Below are 9,760 nucleotides of genomic sequence, written 5' to 3' on the forward strand. Positions count from 1 at the left end.
TGTTCAGTTCTGCTCGCTTTTGCAGGTATGGCAGCAAAGTATAAATTGAAATATAAATTAATGAAAATTAATATTTTAAAAATTATTTTATTATTTTACTCCATGCAAAGAACGTTTGCAACAATGTGAAGATGAGTAATCAATCAACGTAGTCATACACCTATATCCACATGCACCTATATGATGTCAGATATAAAATTACACACACCACAAATTTTTCTTGAGTGTTAATTGCTTCTTTTCTGTACAAATCTATTTTGGTTTCCATTTTCTCATATTCTATTGTCTTCTATTTCCCATTCTTCCAGTCAACCCCACCAATCATATTCTCAATTTCTACGTTCATATGCAACACATTGTCAATGTCGTCGACGCATTCATGACCTACGGCGAGAGGTAAGTTCCTGGTGAGTCAAATCTGCGACCCCAGTTTCGATTTTCTTATTGTATGTGTCTTTGCTGAGCCACAGAAAATGTTCTATTTTGAAATTAAAATTCCCTGTAGGTGGAAAATATGCGACATATCTAGGACCTATTCATGGAAAGTTCTGATTATCGCACAGTGGTCCGCTAGCTTCCACTATCGTACAAACAACATGTGCTATAAATATTTTCCTATTAATAGTATCCTGTGTTAGCACACCAAATTCATACCGATTTTCTACGAACACAAGGCAATTAAACTTTCGAATAATTATACATGTTAGAAATGACACTATATGCCACAAGTTAACTTTGCCCGACGTGCCGAGTCTGTTCATCTCATGTTTATATTTACCTACACAATCGATGGTTTTACTCAACACTAACGTCTACAAAATTTCATTTTCATCGAATATTGTAAATGTCGCTCCATGCGATCAACTCCGTAACAACGCCATTGCGAACAACTGTTCTTAAGCAGACAGCTATGTCTTCACCTTTATGTTTGTTACATAAATTTATATAGAATAGGTTTAACATTAATGGGTTTAAAATGAGCATTTTTAGGTTTAACAGAAATATTATAGTCTTATATATATTTTTGCATCACTCCAGCAATTCCGGCGAGGGCAGGGTGTTAGTCAATTACATCGGCCCCTAGTACGCAACTGGTACCTATATTAAGGACACCGAAAAGATGAAAGGCAAAGTCGGCTTTGGTGGCATTTGGACTCGGAACGTAAAGTCGGAAGATATAACGCTAAGCATTTTTCCGGTGTGGTAAGAATTCTGCCGTCTCGCCGCCCTGTAGTCGTATAAATATTGGTTCTAAATTTTGGCACAAGGCCAGTGTTTTCAAGGGAGGAGGTAAGTCGATTACATCGACCCCAGTACTCAACTGGTACTTATTGACCTTGAAAGGCAAAGTCGACTTTGGTGGAATTTGAATTCAGGACGTAAAGATAGACGAAATGCCGCTAAGAATTTTGTTCGGCGCGCAAACGATTCTGCCAGCTCTAAAAAGAAAATTTGCATGGGCGGTTCTCGAACCACCTATTGAGGAATTGGTTTCAAATTTTGGTACAAGGACAGTAATTTCTTGACATCTATCTTAAATCACTGTTCAAAAATGTGATAATATATTTTACTAACTTGTCACACAAGCCCGGCAATTTTGAGGAGAAGGAAAAGTCGGTCACATCGACATCATCTTTTTATCGACCCCTAAGGGATGAAAAGATTTAACCTTGGTGGCGTTTAAACTCAGAACATAAAGAACCGGAATGAATGTCTCCGACCATTTTGTCCGATACGCTAAAACTTCTGTCACCTCGCCGCCTTATATAACTTTTTTCATATGTTGGCATAAGGAACAATGAACAGAAATTACATCCCCCCCCCAGTATTTGAGTGGTAGTTATTTTATCGATTCCGATGAAAGGCAAAGTCAACCTTGACAGAATTGGAACTCGTAATTGTTTCTAATTTTAGCATATGGCCAGCAAGTTTAGGGGGACGGGGTAAGTCGATCATACCGACTCTATTATTGGAATGGTACCCGAAAAGATTAAAGGCAAAGTTAACCTCAGCAAGATTTGAACTCATAACAAAGTTCAGTTACAAATATTCTGAAGTATTTATACCGATGCTCTAACCAGTCTGCCAGTTCGCCGATTTCTTGGTGACTATGATGATAATGATAGCAAAAACATTACTTCCGATTAATTTGTGAAACCGCTAAGGTTAATACTAGTTCCATCAACTCTAAATGAAAGATTTCCGAATGATAAAGAAACCGTTTTTACTGATTATATCAGATTGTAAATACACTCAGCTTGCTTTTTTTTTTCTGAAATTAGATACAATTTTATCTGAGTTTAATTGATTATATCAGCGTGCATACAGTTTAACTGTGCTACACAAATAATCCATCAGTTATTTAGTACTAACATGGAATGTTATTATACAAATGTCTAACGCTGTAAGTTATCACATCTTCATTCGATAATATGAACAAATGTAAATCAATCTAATAGTTTCTTAAAGTCTACACGAATTCAATCAGTCTATAAGAAACACCACAAACGGAAAATATCTTCAATTCAGTCCTTGATAATGAAATTGTGAACGTCTAGAAACGTCGGATATGAGGTTAGGAACCTATTTTGGAAACCATTGTCAAAAGCTAATAAGAAAGTATGGAAAATACATAACAGAGAGAAATATTGACCATAGTCGTGTATTTAATGAAACGGTTATCTTAATGTTTGTTTTTATGTTCAGTTAAAAATTTTACAATAATTTAATGGGTTACTCTATACATTTGTAGAGTATAAATTTATTCTTAAACAAAAATATTACTAACAGAGACCTGGAAGTTTCGGCCAGTTAAGACATCGTCAGTTTGACAATGGTTTAATTGGCAAACACACACACATACTATACACCCCCCACATATATGTAGGTGCGTGTGTATGCATGTATATAAATATATCTATGTATGTATACACACACACACACACACACACACACACACACACACACATATACCTATATGTATACATATATTAGCATTGGAGCAATAGTTTGGCTGAACAAATGGCCTAGCAATATTCTTTTATAAAATGCTTTATAAAACGTTTTTAGTTAAAATCCTGCTGATGTTGACGATGCCTTCCATTCTGCAGGTAGAGATAAAATAAACACAAAACTGCTGAAATGGATTTTATCGGTTTCATTCTCTTTCAAAGTGTATGGATTACACCAATGGTCGTTCGAAGACCTATATATCATTTGCAATGAGCACAAGAATATCTTATATGTTCCAATGTTCCATATTCAAGTGATATTCCCGGAGCAAATTTAGGAAAGTTTGTAAAAAAAATAGTGCAAAAAAGTGTATGATGTATTAAAAAAGTGTAGTAAATGTAAAGATCTCGGGTCGCACATTAAATCACCAGAAATGTACCGCGCACTCACACGTATACTGATGAGGACACGTACATATGCACACACACACACACGTATATTGTTGTGCCTTGGGTGGGTCATTATGCCAATAATGATAGCACACACACTGGTTCAATACCGCCTCTTTATATTGTTAGTCAATTGGTTAAATATCAGCACATTGAAAAATTTATCGATTAATTGGTTGCTTAGATATTCAAACAATTGATTAACAACCTAGAAGTGGCATTGGACCAGGGCGTGTGTTATTATTATTATTATTGGTGTAATCACCCTACCAAGACAACAAATTTATTTCAACACACGAATTCACATCAAGAAACTTGCAAACCAAATATAAAATCGAAATGGAGAATAATACACACACACACACACCACACACCACACACACACACACACACACACACACACCACACACCACACACACACACATATACCTATATGTATACATATATTAGCATTGGAGCAATAGTTTGGCTGAACAAATGGCCTAGCAATATTCTTTTATAAAATGCTTTATAAAACGTTTTTAGTTAAAATCCTGCTGATGTTGACGATGCCTCCATTCTGCAGGTAGAGATAAAATAAACACAAAACTGCTGAAATGGATTTTATCGGTTTCATTCTCTTTCAAAGTGTATGGATTACACCAATGGTCGTTCGAAGACCTATATATCATTTGCAATGAGCACAAGAATATCTTATATGTTCCAATGTTCCATATTCAAGTGATATTCCCGGAGCAAATTTAGGAAAGTTTGTAAAAAAAATAGTGCAAAAAAGTGTATGATGTATTAAAAAAGTGTAGTAAAATGTAAGAGATCTCGGGTCGCACATTAAATCACCAGAAATGTACCGCGCACTCACACGTATACTGATGAGGACACGTACATATGCACACACACACACACGTATATTGTTGTGCCTTGGGTGGGTCATTATGCCAATAATGATAGCACACACACTGGTTCAATACCGCCTCTTTATATTGTTAGTCAATTGGTTAAATATCAGCACATTGAAAAATTTATCGATTAATTGGTTGCTTAGATATTCAAACAATTGATTAACAACCTAGAAGTGGCATTGGACCAGGGCGTGTGTTATTATTATTATTATTGGTGTAATCACCCTACCAAGACAACAAAATTTATTTCAACACACGAATTCACATCAAGAAACTTGCAAACCAAATATAAAATCGAAATGGAGAATAATACACACACACACACACACACACACACACACACACACACACACACACACACACACACACACATACACACACACACACACACACACACACACACACACACACACACATATATATATATATGTATATATACACACGTGTGCAGTCGTCTTTCGATTCTGCTCTTATTCTTATAACTTTGTCTTTGTAATCCATTTTCCTTTCCGTTCTTCTTATTATTCATCCATTCTCTAATTATCTTTCATTCACCCACACACATATATTTACCTCATTTCATATTCGCAATTTCCTCGTTCTCTCATTCCCCATTCATTCTTTCCCATTTTTTCTTTCTTATTTTCTCAGATGTATGTTATTATTTTTTTAAATGCCTTTCTTTTAAAATTTCTCATTTAAAATTCAATTTTGCCTTTTATCTCTCCGGAGCTTAGTAAAATAATTGGAATCCGTACACTGTGCGCCCGATTAAGTGAATTAATGCATTTTGCTCATCCATAAAGTTTATATCTTTGCAGCCCAGTCCAAAAGTAAAAGAAAAAAAATATTCAATTCTCTTCCTCCTCTTCCTTCCTTTGATTTGATCTCTCTGTCTTTTTTCTGTCCCCATCCATTCTTTCTATATCTACATCCATGTACACCATATATACTGTATATATACACACACAAACAACGGCATCACACACACACACACACGCGCGCACACACACACACAGGCACACACATATTCGCTCTTACTGTTTGTTATAAAACCTTGCTGTCTCTATACAAGATTTCGTCTTTTTCTCTACCGTATTTCAATTTTCGTTTCGTCGGCAACTGTTGCGCTGTTTGGTAACAGTGGAATGGCATGGGCTTCATTTCGTACTTTGGTTGCTTCCACCTTTTGTTGTGCCCGGATGTTCCAATTGTATGAAAAAAAAGAAAAACAAGACAAGAAACAAGTTTAATATCCAAGCTTACAATGGAACACATACTTACATGCACAGACGCACACGCACACGCATACACACAAACAAATCGGGTTATCCCATAAGTTCTGTTCGATTTTATCTTTTTTCTAAAATTGAATGAAATTTAATAGTATTTTAAAATGTCTAATGGAATTAAAAATCATTTTTATGCATTTGTGTACATTTAAACTAATTAAAGAATATTTTACAGATTAATAAAATTAAAACTTCTTTGATCAAAACCCTTTCTAACATGGAAGTATCCAAAGAACATTTGAGGAACATAATGCTTTATGAGTACAAAAAAAGGATACTCTGCAGCCGAAGCTACTCGAAACATACACCCAGTTTATGGGAAAGAATGCTTGAATGAAAGAACTTGCAGAAGATGGTTTGCAAAATTCAAAAGTGGAGATTTCAGCCTTGAAGATGAAGATCGAACAGGATGTCCAGTTGAGTTTGATGATAAGCTCCTTGAGGCATTACTTGAAGAAAATCCTGCATTATCAGTTGAAGAACTGGCAATAAAGCTTAGTTCAAACCATACAACTGTTCATTGTCATCTTCAACAACTTGGAAAGGTTCCTAAACTTGGAAAATGTGTGCCTCATGAATTGTCCGAAAGCAACCGAAAATCCCGAGTTGACACCTGCTGTTCTCTCCATTCTCGCGAACTCTTTTCACCCTTTTTAGATAGACTTGTGACTGGTGACAAAAAATGGATCTTCTATCGAAATATTAAACGTCGTAAGCAGCGGCTTGGTAAAAGGGAAAAAGCTCAACCACAACCGAGAAGGGAACTTCATAGGAAAAAAAGTTCTTCTCTCTATCTGGTGGGATTGCAAAGGAGTAATTCACTATGAATTGTTACTACCTAATGCAACTATCAATGCTCAAGTCTACTGTCAGCAATTACAGCGATTGAACCAAGTAGTGAAGAAAAAAAACACCCGCTTTAGTGAATCGAAAAGGAGTGATATTTCATCAAGACAATGCGCAACTCCACACTGCAAAGAAGATCGAAGAGCTTGGTTGGAAAAAAAATTCCTCATCCACCCTATTCTCTCGACCTTGCTCCTTCAGACTACCATTTGTTTCGTAGTTTACAGAATCATTTGGGGGGTCATAACCTTCGCAAGCCAGGAGGAGGTCGAAACTGACATTTCAGAGTTCTTTGCTTTGAAGCCAAAAGAGTTTTACATTGAAGGGATTAAAAGCTTGTAATTAGATGGAAGGAAGTCGTAGATAATCAGGGAAAGTACGTTGATGATTAAATTTCAATTAAATATCACATTTGATCAGTTGTTTTCTTTATTCAAAATTCGGGAAGAACTTATGGGATGACCTGATATATATAAAAGATACAGAAATAATCGCGTTTTAGATTTAACATAGCATTTCAAAGCAATTCATTTGGTTAACAAACTCTGAGGTTCACACAATCACGCACAAACACGCACAATCACGCACACTACACATATATGGCGATTCTATAGCTCACTTGGTTAGAGTGCCAGTCCAGTACACTGAAGGTCGATGGCTCGAATCCTCCTGCAGTTTGGATTTACATTATTATCTGCAGTTGCCGGCATGGTTGTGCAGTTAAGAAGCTCGTGCTTTCCGGTTCAGTCCTAATGAGTGGAACACTGGGCGGCCATGCTTGATCACTACACTGAAGAGTTTTAGCGAAACAAATTGACCAAGGGTGCCAGGCAGTGGAAGTGAATACAGAACCATGTGGTTGGAAAGCAAGCTTCTTACCATACAGCCACGCCTACACCTATATGTATATGTCTATGTATGTATATATATATATATATATATATATATATATATCTATATATATATATATATATATATATATATATATATATATATATATAACAAAGTGAAGTTGTAAGGTAGCGCACGAGTGGAAGTATATATCAAAGAAGGTTTGAAAATGCAATTTTAAAGGTGTTTATTCACTTGACCGGTTTCACTTTTTTAAGAAAAAGATTGTCAAAAGTAAAATGTAAGGCTTTGTATAAGCTTTGTTGTGTTAAGTACTTGTTGTCACAAAATACATATATACATTCTTTGATAATAAATAAGAAAATGTTAAAATCTGTTTACAAGAAAATATTTAAGAAAATATTCAGCACAAAGTATTATGAGTTCAATAAAAATCATGTTTGTTTGGTTGTAAATATATATGTACACAGAAAAAGTATTAGGAGTTCAATAAAAATCATGTTTGTTTGGTAGTATATATATATATATATATATATATAACCGTGATCACCGTGACCGACCAGGCTATCAGATGTTGCTACACATCGCTGGTCACAATGCGCTTCGCATTGTTTTAGCCTTCAAATGACGCCACCCCGCTGGCTAAGCGAGCAGGCCAATATATATATACATATATATACACAGAAGGAGATATATTTAAGAGTTTACAAAGAATTTGATATGAACCAACCTGTTTTCTTAGTATTTTTTATTTTGTGTGAAGCTAAGGGTTGTTTGCTATTTTAAGGGACAGTGTGGGAGGTTGATTGGGGTGGGGGACGGAAGATCAATGTGGAATTAAAAGGAATTTTTTTGCTTCTGGGATAGTCTGTCATGGTTCAGTGAATTTTGGGACTGGTCTGAGAGGTCAGAATGGTGCGTGTACGTCTCTAATCGTGTATGTATATACATGTGTTTGTGTTTGTGTATGGGTCGTTTTTGAATAGTCCCAGAATTTATTGCGGTGTGTGTAAATGTGTCAGTGTGTGTTTTATATTTGGTAGGATGGTGTGTGTATATGTGTGCACGTTTGTGTGTGTGTGTGTATGTGTATGAATAATATATGTTAGGGTGTTGTGTGTGCGCAAGTGTGTGTATGTGTCTATTCGCATGTGTGTATATGTCTGCGTCTGTGGGTGCGTGTGTATGTTTGTGTGTTTTTTGTGCTGGTGGGGATGTAATGTGTGTGTACGTGAGTGTGTGTGTACATGAGTGTGTGTCCCTCTGTCTGAGTATGTTTCTGTTGTTATGATTGTCCTGGTGTTGTGTGTGTATGTGTGTGATTGGTATTTGTCAGGGTGTTGTGTGTGCGTATATGTGTGTATATGTGTTTGTTCGTGTATGTGTATGTGTGCGTCTGTGTGTGTGTGCGCGTGTATGTTTGTGTGTTTTGTGTGTTGGTGGGAATGTTATGTGTGTGTACGTGAGTGTGTGTGCCTCTATCTGAGTATGTTTGTGTTGTTTAAATTGTCCTTGTGTGTGTGTGTGTGTGTGTGTGTGTGAGCAACCATATGTGTGTGTGAGGATGCATAAGTATGTGTGCGTCTGTGTGTGTGTGCTTGTGTATGCTTGTGTGTTTCGTGTTGGTGGGGATGTTATGTGTGTGTACGTGAGTGTGTATGTACGTGAGTGTGTCTGTTGTGTCTGTCTGAGTATGTTTGTGTTTTAATTGTCCTTGTGGTGTTTGCGTGTGTGTGTGCGCGCAACCGTATGTGCGTGTGTGAGGTTGCATATGTATGTGTGTGTGTAAGTGTGTTGTATTTATCAGGGGCTCTGTGTGTGTCCGTGTGTGTTGGGTTCATCGGGGTGGTGTGTATGTGTGTGCATGTGCGTTTTGTGTATGATGGAACTGAGTATACGCTTGTGCGTGTGTATATATGTGGGTATAGTTTATGTAGTTTTCAGGTGTGTGTGTATGCACATGTGTGTGTGTGCTGCATTTGTGAGTGATTTGTTTTGTTTGTATTGTTAGTGCAGTGTGTGTGTATACGTGTGGGTGTGTTTGTGTGAGTGTGTCTATGAGTCTTGCATTTGTCGGGGAGGTGTGTGTCATTGTGTGTGCGCATGCTTGTGTGTATGTGTGTTTGTGAGTGTTTGTTGTGGTTGTTGGGATTGTATTGTGTGTATATGTGTGTGTCTTTTCTTTTGAGTGTGTGTGCATGTGTTATTTTATTACTGGGGTACGGGCGTATTGTGTGTGTGTGTCTACATGTGTGCATATATGCGTGTGTGTTTGTGTGGGTTGTGTTGTAGTTGCGTGTTTGTGTGTGTATCTGTGTATGTGTGGGCGTGTTTGTGTTAATGTGATTTGTAATTGTCGGGGTGGTGTGTGTCGGTGTGTGCATGTACGTGTTTACATATGTGTGTGAGTGTTGTTTATGGTTGCTATAATCATATTGCAAGTGTATATATGTATGAATTTTTCTTGGAA

The 9,760-nt window shown here is 36.7% G+C and overlaps 1 long non-coding RNA gene across 1 annotated transcript in view; it reads right to left on the reverse strand.

Moving 5' to 3' along the window:
* Window positions 1-243: 243 nt before the first annotated feature.
* The window catches only part of LOC118765085, a 23,303-nt gene continuing 13,786 nt past the window's right edge, over window positions 244-9,760 (reverse strand). Inside the window, exons 2-3 of the long non-coding RNA XR_005000935.1 lie at window positions 4,742-5,486; window positions 244-2,973 (exon numbers count right to left, since the gene is read on the reverse strand). This is a non-coding gene — a long non-coding RNA (uncharacterized LOC118765085). The remainder of the gene's footprint in view (window positions 2,974-4,741; window positions 5,487-9,760) is intronic.

Source organism: Octopus sinensis, linkage group LG10 (genome assembly GCF_006345805.1).
Source record: "Octopus sinensis linkage group LG10, ASM634580v1, whole genome shotgun sequence".
Lineage (NCBI taxonomy): Eukaryota > Metazoa > Mollusca > Cephalopoda > Octopoda > Octopodidae > Octopus > Octopus sinensis.